Source organism: Podarcis filfolensis, assembly GCF_964270895.1.
Source record: "Podarcis filfolensis genome assembly, chromosome: 9".
Classification (NCBI taxonomy): domain Eukaryota; kingdom Metazoa; phylum Chordata; class Lepidosauria; order Squamata; family Lacertidae; genus Podarcis; species Podarcis filfolensis.
In genome coordinates, this window is record NC_139610.1 from 76,467,162 (window position 1) to 76,480,911 (window position 13,750).

The following is a 13,750-nucleotide window of genomic DNA, read 5'->3' on the forward strand; positions in this document are numbered from 1 at the left end:
GCCTCTCTGGGATTTCGGGCAGGGAGGGTCTCCCAGACCTATGTGAAGAGGCAGGCAGGGATTGTAGCTGCAGTATCCTGCTTTCCAGGCAGATGCTGACTACTGAGCTGCAGCCTGTCCCCCTAACAGGGTCCTTCCCCTCTCAGCAGATTGGGGTAAAAATGGTGGCAGTGCCAGAGTCCCCCCTCTCCCTCTCTCTGCCCCCAACCCCCTTGCAGAGCTCTGAAAAACCATCCCACTGTGGAAATCCCAACAGGCTCTCTGAATTCCCCTCTTACCTGCGTAGATTAATACCCCTGCGCCCTCTAGTGAGCAATTGCAGAATAGCTCTTCCTACCCCCCCCCCACTGCACCCCCACCCCAACAGGCCATCCGCTGCCTTCTAGACTGCACAGGTGTCCTGGGAATCGCAGAGACCTGACCAGTGGAGCGGAGATGAAAGAACAGGGAGACATGTCCAAACCGTGCCCTCTGCTTCTGCAAGGCCACCCATTGACTCCTGAAGGTAGATCTCGGCAGAGGTGGAATGATGCTATTGCTAAGTGGTCGGGGGGGGGGGGGAGGTGTTCAAAAAAATGGAGCCTTTCTTTAGCAAAAATAATCAAGGATCCGGATTGTATGCACCACGTAGCAATCAAGTCTTTAATCTATCATGCAAAGCGGCCACAAAGGCGATAATTGGCTGGGCCTCTCCACAATCGAAAGGGAGTCTTCTGCAAATGCGAAGAAGAAATTGCAGGATCAGGCCAGTGGCCCATCTAGGCCAGCTTCCTGTGCTCACGGGGGCCAGCCAGATGCCTGCAGAAAACCAGCAAGCAAGATTTGAGCACAAGAGTGACACTCTCCCGTCCGGTGGTTTCCAGACCTGGGATTCAGAAGCATCTCTGCCTCCAGTTGTGGAGGCCGAGCAGAGCTAGGAGCCCATCAAGAGTCCTCTTCTCCTCCATAAATTTGTCTAATCCTCTTTTGAAGCCAACAAAGTCAGTGGCCCTCACTGTCTCCTGCACAGGCGAGTTCCACAGATTAACTATGCACTGCACAAGAAATGACTTTATCCGCCCTGAGCCTTGCAACCAATAATTAAACACGCATCAACTTGGCAGGGAAGCTGGTCACTTAGATCCACCCAGAGGTTCTCCTCTGCCACCCACCCACCCACCCCACCTTGCCCCCCGTGACCTTGTGAGACTGTTCTTCGTTCCCTCCCCACATTTCCCTGCTACCTGGGAGACGGCGACAGAGGTGGTCTTGCCCCAGACTCGCTCAGGGGAAGCTAAGTAACATCACACACGTTGTGGTAGGGCTGGGATCCATTTCACATGGAACGCTGTGCTGAGCTCTATAACCAAACCAACCCTGGAGCCACTCGGCAGGAATGTCTGAAATCCGGGAGCTTTTGAAGTTGTGGAATCGGTTGTTAATTATTATGTCTCCGAGTGCAGAAATTGCACAGAGACGGTGATATTTTTATACGCCCGCTGGAGACACTCTATCCGAGTTTTCTGGAGTGACGTTAGACAAAGGTCTCTTGACGCTGGAGGAGTTTCAGTCCCCTTGGACGCTCCCGACAACGTCTTTTACACGTCAGCTAGGGCGGCAGGGCCAGCTTACGGCGGTGATTCTTTTAGAGGCAGGACGTAATGGCTTCCCCAAGACATTTTACTGCCCAAGCGGCTAGACCACATGATCCCAGAGCAGCACATAAGGAAAAGATGCTGTGGTGTGGCCCTTCCTCATGCACAGCCACCCGCTTTCTGAAATTCTCATCCCAAAGATGCCTCTGGCATCATACTGGGGATGCGCTTGGGGGTGACAAAACGTTTTTGCTCAGCCCTGCAGCACAGTCCTTGCACTCACGAATCCAGCTAAGCAAAGGGTGCGGCTTATTGTAATGCATAATTTTAATCATCTGACAGCTAAGACACTTTTTTTTTTAATGGGTGTGTGTTCAAAACCCTTTGGAATAGATCCACATGTTTTCAGAATTCATTTCATAAGTATGGCATGCATCATAAAATCATAGAATTGTAGAGTTGGAAGGAATTCTCGGGGTCATCCAGTCCAGCCGCCTGCAATGCAGGAGGAGGAACAAAATGCACTAAACCTAGGAAACATATAGAAGTTTGGATTTGATACCCTGCTTTATCACTACCCTAAGGAGTCTCAAAGCGGCTCACATTCTCCCTTCCCTTCCTCCCCCACAACAAACCCTCTGTGAGGTGAGTGGGGCTGAGAGACTTCAGAGAAGTGTGACTGGCCCAAGGTCACCCAGCAGCTGCATGTGGAGGAGCGGGAAGCGAACCCGGTTCACCAGATTACGAGTCTACTGCTTTTAACCACTACACCACACTGGACCCAGTATAACTATAACATTTATTCAAATTTGTGGTCATTTGGTATTGGCAATTTTTTTGGTGGAGGGTTGTAATTTGAGTGGTGGTCTTTGTGGGGGGGGGAGGACAAATCCTGGGTCTTAATTGTTTTCATTTTTTTGCTCTGGAGCTCCTGTCACTCCCTTTATTAAAACTTTAAAAAAAAATAAAGATTAGAGAAGGATGTTTACAGAGTACCTTGCAAAGTACATGTTCCCTGCAAGGCACCTGCCACCTTCCTAAGCCCAGAGACATCGATGTGTCGACACCAGCATCCCCAAATCTGATGCAAATTTGTGCAATAAGTCTGTGCCCCAAATTCTCCCCCACTGGAAATGGAGAAGGCCAACAATAAAGGGGGTGTGTGGAAGATAAATTAATGGTGCAATCCTGCTAAGTATGTTTAATTAGACATTGATCCCTTTGAACTCAATTGTATTTTGCACCTGGGAAGTGAACTTAGATCTGCAACCTCAAAACCCTTTCCTGGTAGCATCAGTGTGAAGCCGTCCAGACTGGAACATTCTGGAGGCTGGAACAATGGAATAGCCCTGCAGGATCAGGCCCAGGGGGCCCACCCAGTCCAGCATCCTGTTGTCACAGATGCAAACAGGATTCGAACTCCATGAATTGGTCCAATCCTCTTTTGATGCCCTAATATGCTTTTTGCGGGACAGTGTTGTTCAGTGCAAAAGGGGCAGCCCTTTAAAGAGCAGAGACGCCAGTCTCCTGAGGCCCCTTGCGGCTGCCAGCACCAAAAGCCGCTTGCTCCAAAGAGGAGCTGAATGATCTCGACTCTGAACGTCCAACCGAGCCACCGAGTGGAATGAAAACAGGATATTTCAAGCTTTATGGTTTTCCTTAGGCAGAACATTCTTGCACCGGTGTCTCGGCGGCAGGATGTACAGTGCGCTCCAGGTATGTGCGACACAAGAGTCTTTGCTGGGAACCTCAGAGCCTCCCTCTTGTTTAGCTGTTTTTTTTTCTGGGTCGGGGTGGCGGGGGGGGGGGGAGAAAGGGGAGACCTCCGGGTGACCTTTGGGTGGAGAGTAAATTTCAGATCGAGACTGGCACCACACAAATCCCCGGCTGCAGTTGCCAGATACAATCTTCCTGCAAATATTCAGCCCCCTTCTATACAATTGCAACAGAGGGAAGCTTTCTTAAGTGGAAACATCAAACGAAAGTCAACACCAGGCCTGTTTACGTGATCAGCTGTCCTCCGACAACAACTGAACTCGCTTCAACCTCCAAGTTGTTTGCATGCCAAAGAGGTGAATTCAGGTTTCAGGGGAGCCAAGAGGAAATCAGCTGCCCATGGCAAGGCCGAGCGCTCTTGACTTGCCTCTCTTTCATCCTGGGATGTGAGATCCAAGGGATGAACAGCAGCAGGGCTGTGAGCACTAGTGGGTAGAGCTTACAGGTCCCAAGGGAGCCCCACTGGGTGGCACCTGGAAGGGTGCCTAGATATGCTTCCAGCATCCCCCAGAGCAAACAATGGACAACACACTGAAATTGAGCCAGGGATGTACTGCTGCAGCACAAAAGACTAACGCGCATTTTGTTTGCACATGCTTTCTGTCCACAGCTCAGGAGATCACAGCACTGATCTCACTGTTACCAATATGGTGGTGCCAGGCTGCCAGGCTACTGTTTTGCGGACCAGGTTTCCAAAAATATGTTGACAAATTGGAGAATTAAGAGGATGATGAGGCCCCAGTCTCCACAGTGGCCTGGGCTGGCTTATCGCTTTCTGTGCACATCTGAGCCATGCAGCACATAATGCACCACAGTTCAGTTGCACACCAGTGACGCCCTGGTGGAAAAGCCACACAGGAGGACCCCCGCGGCCTGCAGCTGGGCACCATCTCAGCCCTGAAGGCTCAGTTCTAGATTCAACTCCATGTCACACTGCACCAATTCTCAAAGTAAAGAGTGCCAGTGTGGTGTAGTGGTTCATGTGTTGTACTAGGATGTGGGAGAGACCAGGGTTCGAATCCCCACTCCGCCATGAAGCTCAGTGCGTGACCTTTGGCCAGCCACTGCCTCTCAGTCTAATCTACCTCACAGGGTTGTTGAGGGGATGGGGAGAGCCATGCATACACCACCTTGAGTTCCTCAGAGGGAAAAGGTGTCTACATGGCAAAAGATAAAATAAACCCCAGGGCCTTTGATTCAATTCCCTCCTACTTTGTAGCAGCAGCAGCAGCAGAAATCAGCCCCATCATTTCTATTTTATGAGCGTGAAAGTTTCAGTGCGCAAACCCTGGCCTTTTATTCTCTTACTAGCCATGCTCTTTTAAATGTGTCTTCAACATTTCACCGCCTTTAGGAATGTTTTATTTCAAAATGTTGAAGATAAAAACATCATCACTCTTGCTATATTAAATGTATATTCTATACTTGACATTGGCTTTAAAAAAAACGTATTTAAGATAACTCTTTGGTTTCCTGTTATTTTATACTGCTTTGAATGAATATTTTGCATTTGATTCTTCTTCTGCAATTTTAATTATTATTTTGGAATGATTTATTTGATATTTTGATGCGGCTTGTAGCTCGCTTTGAGATCTGCTTCCTTAAAAATATGGAGCGGTATGGAAATGGAAGGAATAATAATAACAGCACCCATATTTGTTTTTTCCCATGGAGGGAACAGGTCCAGGGGCGCACTCCCTGGCGTGCCCAAATGTGTTCCTCTGTTAAAATGAGTAAAACAAATCAAACGAGCACAATTCCCGGGACCTGCTTGGAGAGGTCCCATTGCGCAACCTTCTGCAGGAAATTTACGAGGAAAGGGAACCTGTGCTAAGCTTTTGGATACGTCCAAAGGAACAGACAGGACAAGTGCTCGGAACATAAGCCCCCAAACAATGTGCTTCGATCAGAGAGGGCAGATTCAGGCTCCCCCCGGTAGCAGTGAGGAACCCAGACTCTGAAAGCGCTTTGTCCTCCTCCTCCTCCTCCTCACACACAGGCAAGCTCCAAAGCCGCATCCACACAGCGCTTGCGCCGAGGCCTCCAGCCCTGGCCGCTGCTCAAGACAGGATACCCGAATTGATGGTTCAGTGGCCTTGCAAATCTTACATGCCGGTATTTTTGGCTGCTGGGGCCGCGATCGCAAGCAGGAGAGCATGTCTCGGGAGTCTGCCAGCTCCAGCGGAACAGAAAACAAAGAGAGGGCTCCCTGGCCTTGCACTTGGCCCAGGAGACGGGGCGGCGAGTGGGGAGAGAGGAGAGAGGAGGAGGAGGAAAAAAAACACTCTCCAAAAACAGCTTTTTCAGCTGCCGCTTGGCACCCTGCAAGTCAGGCAAGAGAGGCGGAATTGCTGATCTTTCTTTGTTTCCAAAGCAATGCACAGGAGCGCAGTTTGAGCCCCAGCCTTCAATGGGATGCCCAAACCATGGAATTGTGGAGCTGGGACCCCCCAAAGGTCATCTAGTCCAACCCCCTGACATGCAGGATTCACAACTAAATGGGTGGGGCCAGAGCATTAGATGATCTTAAGGCCAGCAGAAGGCGTTGCACAGAGGAGGGGTGCTACACTTTGGAGAACATTGGCAAACTCCAGGCACAGAGGAGGGGGAGCAAAGACAGTCTGAGGGCCATGTGCCCTCCTGAACAACTTTTCAAGGGCCACATGCTCAGGGTCGATGGTTCGGGATGCAAGGAGCAAAAGCAAGAGGGGCCGAGAGACAAGTGTTTGCTGGTGCCTTAGCACCCACCCATAGGGTACCCCATTCCAGCCAGGCAGACCCTTCTGCGCTCACACCCCTCTCTGTCTTATCATAGAATTGGAGAGTTGGAGGGGACCTCAGGGGTCATCCAGTCCAACCCCCTGCAATGCAGGAATCTCAGCTAAATCACACATGACAGGTGGCCATCACAGCTGTGCTTACAAGGAAGGAAAGTCTGCAAGGCATCATTAGGGTTCAAGAGCTCATCGCAGCCAGTCAAAAGGGCTGGAGGAGGCTATGGGGGGGGTGAGAGTCCAGACAGAGAGATTTGGGCGGGCACATTTGGCCCCTGGAAAAGAGCCGAGACTAGAAAATCAGTGTGGCATCGCAGTTAAAAGTCTTGGACTACAGCTGTGGTGACCCCAGTTCAAATCGCACAGCTAATTCTCCCCTGGCCTCCTCGCTGGCCCAAGCAGGATCAATTCAGCCAGCTAGCCTTGGGGATTATCTAACGCTTATTTCCCCTACATTGATTTTTGAATTTTATTGTTATTCATGTTTTTACACTGTATTTTATGCTGCTTTTATAATTAAGTGTTTTAAACTTCTTGTTAGCAGCCCTGAGCCCAGTTTTTGAAGAAGAGTTGGAATTTGATATCCTGCTTTATCACTACCCGAAGGAGTCTCAAAGCGGCTAACATTCTCCTTTCCCTTCCTCCCCCACAACAAACACTCTGTGAGGTGAGTGGGGCTGAGAGACTGCAGAGAAGTGTGACTGGCCCAAGGTCACCCAGCAGCTGCATGTGGAGGAGCGGGGAAGTGAACCCGGTTCCCCAGATTACGAGTCTACCACTCTTAACCACTACACCACACTGGCTCTCACACTGGCTTTGAACTGGGAAGGGCAGGGTATAAATTTATTTTTATTATTATTAATCCCCAGTCAGCCAGCAAGCTGAATGGGTGACTTTGGGCCAGCCATGCTCTCTCAGCCTAGCCTACCTCACAGTGAGGAAGAATGCAGAGGACAGAGAAGTGTGGGGGAAAGGAAGGGTGCAGCCTGAGCAGACGACAACACTCTGTGCAAAAAGAAAACGACTAAGGCTGCATTGCAGGGGGCAGGACTAGATGACGCCCCCAACTCTACAAAATCCTATAATGCAAATAAAGTGCTGCAATGCATCGCTTTTGCCCTAAAAAAAACCTTACTTTGCATTCAGTATTCTGGTCAAGAAGCTACGCGGAGCAGGGTAGGACATGCACCCTGAGCTCCCCGCCCCTTATTTCAGAGGGACTCCTGCAGGATCGGGGCCATCGCCTGCTTGGCCTTTGGAATGTGCAGGGAGGGGAGAGAGCTCCCCTTCAGTCACCAGCCTGATCAGCCCTGGGGCAGGGAAGGAGATGCTTGAGAAGGGCAGGGGGGGTGGCTGCTGCATAGCAGGGAGCACATCCTTCAAAGGCCAGGCAGGCAGGCGTAGCAGGAGCACGAGTGCATGGCGGAAGGCCCCCAACACCTGGAAACGTGAGGCTCACCTGACCCTGGCAATCTGGAAATGCCATAATTAAAGGGCAGCCTGGGAAAGGCAGCAGCCCATCTCTCCTCTAAAGGAAATGGTTCCAGCTGGAGGGTAGGCCCCTGGCACCAAGGCTGCCTCTGGCCGAAAGGGACCCCTCTGCTGAAATCACACAGAAGCAATCTCCGGAAAGAGGGCTGCATCCTTCTGTCATTTATTTTCCCCTTTTCTACAGCAAAGAATGAAGCTGGACATTGGAAGAAAAGTGCTTCTGCATAATCTGCGGAACTCCCTCCCACGGGAGGCAGTTAATGGGCACCGACTTTAAAAGAGGATTAGGCAAATTCCTGGAAGAGGATACGGTATAAATGGCTCCTAGCCAGGGTGGCTCTGGCTGGCCCCTGTAAGAATAGGATGCTGGACCTGGTGGGCCATTGGCCTCATCCAGCAGGCTCTTCCACAAATGACAACACTTTGGAGGTCCCAGGTCACAAGGTGGTTAGATTGGTCTCAACTAGGGCCAGGGCTGGACCATAGTGAAGTGAGAGCTGGACCATCAAGAAGGCTGATCGCCGAAGAATTGATGCTTTTGAATTCTGGTGCTGGAGGAGACTCTGGAGAGTCCCATGGACTGCAAGAAGATCCAACCTCTCCATTCTGAAGGAAATCAGCCCTGAGTGCTCACTGGAAGGACAGATCCTGAAGCTGAGGCTCCAAGTCTTTGGCCACCTCATGAGAAGAGAAGACTCCCTGGAAAAGACCCTGATGTTGGGAAAGATGGAGGGCACAAGGAGAAGGGGACGGCGGAGGACGAGATAGTGGGACAGTGTTCTTGAAGCTACCAGCATGAGTTTGACCAAACTGCGGGAAGCAGTGGAAGACAGGAGTGCCTGGTGTGGCTCTGGTCCAGGGGGTCACGAAGAGTCGGACATGACTAAACAACTAAACAACAACAGGGCCAGGGCCTTTTCAGTACTGGCCCCGACTTAGTGGAACTCTCTGTCACAAGAGACCAGGGCCCTGCGGGACTTGACATCTTTCTGCAGGGCCTGCAAGACAGAGCTGTTCTGCCTGGCCTTTGGTTTGGACTCAGTCTGACCCTTCTGTTTCCCTCCCCTTATGGTTTTGATCTATGGGCTACTTTTAAAATGAGGCTGCATTTTAAATTGCATTTTAACCTGTATTGGGTTTTTTTCGCCCTATTATGTTTTTACTGTACTTTTACTGGTGTTAGCCGCCCTGACCTCGGCTCTGGCCAGGGAAGGTGGGGGATAAATAAAAAAATTATTAATATTATTAATAATATTAATAATAATAGCTGGAGAAGGTGCCTTCTTCCATGGCAGCCTCACCTGCATGGGGTCTTGGCCACAAAGCCTGAACATTCTGTACATGCCCAGAGGTGCGGGTTACAAAACCCACAGCTGAGTATAACCGCTGAGACAGAAAACTGTGCAAGTAATTTCACAGGAACTATGAGAACCACCCACCCGCCTTGAAGTCGGAGGATGTGGAGGGGGCTCCCAGTTCAACCTGTCTCCATGACGTCCTCCACCTACTGAGATTTGGGGAATGAGTGGTGTTGGTGCAGAGGGGGTGAGAGTGGGGAGGAGCCTCTCTCTGTTCCAGAGGCAAAGCAGAAAAATATTTAGATGTACCTGAAAGCCATTTCCGGTCTGTCCTGCCTTGCGCAGGAGTCCTGAATAGGAAACTGGAGGGGGCTGAAATTGAAGGGCTCTCCCTTCCTGCCGCTGGCAGAGGGACACACCCTGTTCCCAGCCCTCCTTCCCTAACAAGACAGCCACTCTCCAAAGCAGCAAAGGCAGTCCTGCAGCCCAGAAGCCTGGAGGCCATCGGCATCGCAGCATTTCAGAGACGGGGGCCCATTCAGGGGAGGGGGGCAAGATGGGGGTGGGAGGCAATTTGCCCCACTGTCACCACGGCTGTTTCCAAAGTTTCAGCACCTTAGCACAGCTAAGCAGGGTCTGTTGTGGGGTTTCAAGAGATGGCTAGTCTGAGGCGAGGAGGAGAGCAGAAAGCAGACCTGAGCAAGGCTGTCCTTAAAAACCAAATTAAACCCAAAGGGCACTCAAAGGCACCCTCCTGTTATAGCAAGGCCATCTCCATTACAACCCACCAACCCAGCCAGATGGGTGGGGTATTATTAAAGGGACCCCTGACCATTAGGTCCAGTCGTGGCCGACTCTGGGGTTGCAGCGCTCATCTCACTTTATTGACCGAGGGAGCTGGCGTACAGCTTCCGGGTCATGCGGCCAGCAGGACTAAGCCGCTTCTGGTGAACCAAAGCAGCGCACGGAAACGCCGTTTACCTTCCTGCCAGAGCGGTGCCTATTTATCTACTTGCACTTGACGTGTTTTCGAACTGCTAGGTGGGCAGGAGCAGGGACCGAGCAACGGGAGCTCACCCCATCGCGGGGATTCAAACCGCCAACCTTCTGATCGGCAAGTCCTAGGCTCTGTGGTTTAACCCAGAGCACCACCCGCGTTCCAGGGTATTATTATTATTATTAATTATTATTATTATTATTATTATTATTATTATTATTATTATTATTATTTATTATTATTATTATTATTATTATTATTATTATTATTATTATTGACACAGTCTCATAAGAATGGAAGAAGTGTGTGGTGGCTCAGTGTTCTGATCTCACAGAGGCCAACCAGATCCCCGTGGAAAACCTACAAGCAGGATTCGAACACAAGAACAACCCCCCTCTGGTTTCCAGCAACTGCGATTCAGAGGCATAGTCATTGCAGCTGGCAGCCATCGATAGCCCTCTCCATCAATTTGTCCAACCCTCTCTCTTTTTTGACAGCCTCCTGAGTGAGGGAGTTCCACAGTCTAACTATACACCACACCAAGAAAAGCATGGTCATCTTTGAAACGGGATTTTTGAATCACTCTCTTGTGAGCTGCTGGGGCACACCAAGGAAGAGGCAGCGTCACATAGTGGTTACAGTGTTGTGCTAGGGCCTGGGAGGCCAGAGCTCCAATCCCCCCTTGGCCACAAAGCGCACTGGATGGCCTTGGGCCAATTGCCGACTCTCCATCCTACCTTACAGGGATGTTGTCGGGATTAAATAAGGACTAGGACCTGGGAGACGAGGGTTCAAATCCTGCCTCTGCCACAAGGTTCAGTGAGTGACGTTGGGCCAGTTGCAGCCTCTGGGGCTTAAATGGAAACGGGGGGAACCATGAACAAACCCTTAGCTCCTTGGAGGAAAAGGTGAGATATAAATGCAATCAATAAACCTCACTGGGCCGGACGACCCTCCCCCCCAAAAAATGCCCGTGAACCCCTTGAAACCGGCTTCTGCCAACCTGGTGCCCTTCAGCCGCTTCGTGTGAAACGGGCAGAGGACATCCCGTCGGAGAAGCCTGTGCGTCTATAGGTCCCAGGTGCGAGGGTGCCCTTCTGGTTGCGGGGAGCCGTCGAGCGGCGCGGCGGTCCCGCCTGGGGCATCGCCCTTTTAAGGCTGGAGCCGCTGGCGCGCCGCCGCGCCTTCCAGGTTACTACAGTTCAACTTCCCCACGTGCCGCCTGGAAGGGGCGGCCGGAGCCGGGGAGATTCCCGGCCTCGCCGACGGAGGGAGGCAGCCCGGGGCGGAGCCGCCGCCCGCCGTTCAGCAGGAGGACACCCGAAAGCCATTAAGCCCGCCGACGGCTCCCCCGACGGCAGCCCAGACAGCCTCGCCGCGGGGGTCGGCGGGCCGGGGGCGCCTGCGCCTCGACGGGGCCCCCGGGCCGGAGATCGACGAAGCCCACCCCCCACCCTTGCAGAGCCCCGGTGGCCAAAGCCCCCCCGACGGCCAGCAAGAGGTTCCGGGGCTCAGGCAGCCCTGCCTGGGAACGCCCGCCCGGCTGCCCGTCTCAAAAACACGGTCCGCTTCCCTGCGAGCCAGCCTTTCCTGGGGAAAGCGCTCTGCACGTGCTCAGGGCCCCCCGCGCACGAAGACCCGCTTCAAACTAGCTTTTCCGGCGGGGCGCGCGGATCACGGGCGCATGGGGAGGGTCCGCGAGGGTCCCCGAAACGAACCCTTGGAAGGCGAGAAGCGCGACTGAAGTCCCCCGACGGGCAGGCGACCTCGCAACCCTTTGCTGCGGAAGAAGCTTGCCGCGGACCTGCGCGTATTGCTTGCTCGCGAGTAAAGCCTCACAGAGCGGCTTAAGGGAAGGTGGCCACGCGCAAAGCGACTCGACGGCGACCGGCGGGGGGGGAGGAAAGGGCTCTCCGTGCGCGTGGGGGGAGGGGGCGCTACGTGTGAATGCGCTGCCCGACACCACCCCCCTCGCCCACTCCCGTGTCAAGTCAGCGGAGCCAACCGACGTCAGGGTGCGGGGCGTTTGTCCGCAACGCGTGGCTAAGCGGCGGCGGCGGCGGAGTCGCATCGCCCCTTTAAATTCCTCAAAGGCCGCCGCGTCTAATGTTGAGACACCGGCCGGGGGGGGGGCGTTGGAAGAGAAAGAGGAAGCCCACGTGGGGCGGGCGAAGGGGAGGGGGCAGAAGCCGCAGCCCGCAAAGCTTTGGGGAGGGGGGGCGTTAGAAGATGACGTCGGGTGGAAGAGACCCCCCCCCCACTCCCCGAAATGCCCACGCAAAAGGGACCCCACCACCGACAGAGATCGCTGCCACAGTTACTATTGGGTGGGGGCCAACCCTCACCCCCCCCATCAACAGATCAGTCTCACCACGCGAAGTCCAAATGCCCCTCTTCTCCTCGGATGCAGACACCCCCTGAACTCAGCCTTCCCCAAGGGGGGGGGGGGCTTGAACTCCAACTACCACCAGCCCTCAAGTGCCTAAGGAGGATCCGGCCTCTAGCCGCACGGAGAGGCGGGCGCACTCTGCACATGCACAGACGCTCCAAAGTGATGGGTCAAGACAACCCTCCCTGCTTCTTCCAAAATCCAGACTGGGGCGACCTCTTCGTTCAGCCAACCCAAATTGTCCTCCGAACTCTTCTCAGGCCAGATGGGAAACGGGGCTACGGGGGGGCTGCGAAATGAATTTTGGGCACTTCCTCCGTGCCAGCCTCCCCGTTTTGCCGCCTCCTTCGCTGGCTCCGCTTCCCATCCAGCCTGACAGGAGGAGAGTTCAGGACAACTCCAAACCTCACATGCGGTGTTACGATATTTTTGGTCAGCCTAACAAAAGATGCATTTTGGAATTTTTTTGTAATTGGCCAACGCAGCTAACTTAACTTACTGGTTGCCTTGGAAAAGGCTCCCTTTACAACTCTTATCGGGTAAGGCTGAGGGGGGGCGGGGGGGGTTCAGTTTTGCAGCAGAGCTAAGTTTTGAACTTGCTCCAGAAATAAGCACGTCCTTATTTTATCGTGGTCCCGGGGGCACCTTAGAAGTGATCTCTCTGGCTGCATCCCAACATTCTAGCTGGAATCTCCGTCTTCTAGGGCAGGGATTCTCAAAAAAAATGTTCTCTGAGCCACACGTTCGGAATAAAAATTTGCTCGTGCCACACCATTTTTTGTTATTATTATTGATAAGAAATACATTGAGGGGAGGAGAGAGACAATAACCAGTGCTTGGTTTTGAAAACTCTGCAAATAAAAATTCTTTATTTTGATGCTATACTGCACAATGCTACACTGGGATGTTTCAGTGTTTCTTTGATTGCCCTTGAATCTTCCTGCCACACTTGGCATCCTTTCCTGCCACACCCTTTGAGACCCACTGCGCTAAGGGATAATAATAATAATAATAATAATAATAATAATAATCATCTGTGCTTTTTTTTTAGGGGATATTCAAGGGCATGCAGCACCAGGACCTCTTTTCGTTGTTGTTAAAAAGTGCTGCACTTAACTGTAACAACTTCAAAAAAGCACTGATAACAAAAATAATTTTATTATTTGTACCCCACCCATCTGGCTGGGTTGCCCCAGCCCCTCTGGGCAGCTTCTATAAAAACAAAGCACAACATTGCACATTAAAAGCTTCCCTATGCGGGGCTGCTTTCAGGTGTCTTCTAAAGGTTGTATAGTTCCTCATCTCCTCGATTGGAGGGTGTTCCACAGGGTGGGTGCCACCACCGAGAAGGCCCTATGCCTAGATGATTTCGTTGCGATTCCTGCATTGCAGGGAGTTGGATGAACCTGGGTGATCCCTTCCAGCTCTACAATCCCCTCTCACATACACAT

The 13,750-nt window shown here is 52.2% G+C and overlaps 1 protein-coding gene across 1 annotated transcript in view; it reads right to left on the reverse strand.

The window, feature by feature from the left end:
* Positions 1–13,750, reverse strand: part of CYP26B1 (cytochrome P450 family 26 subfamily B member 1) — a 31,459-nt gene that overhangs the window by 12,539 nt on the left and 5,170 nt on the right. The window lies entirely within an intron of this gene.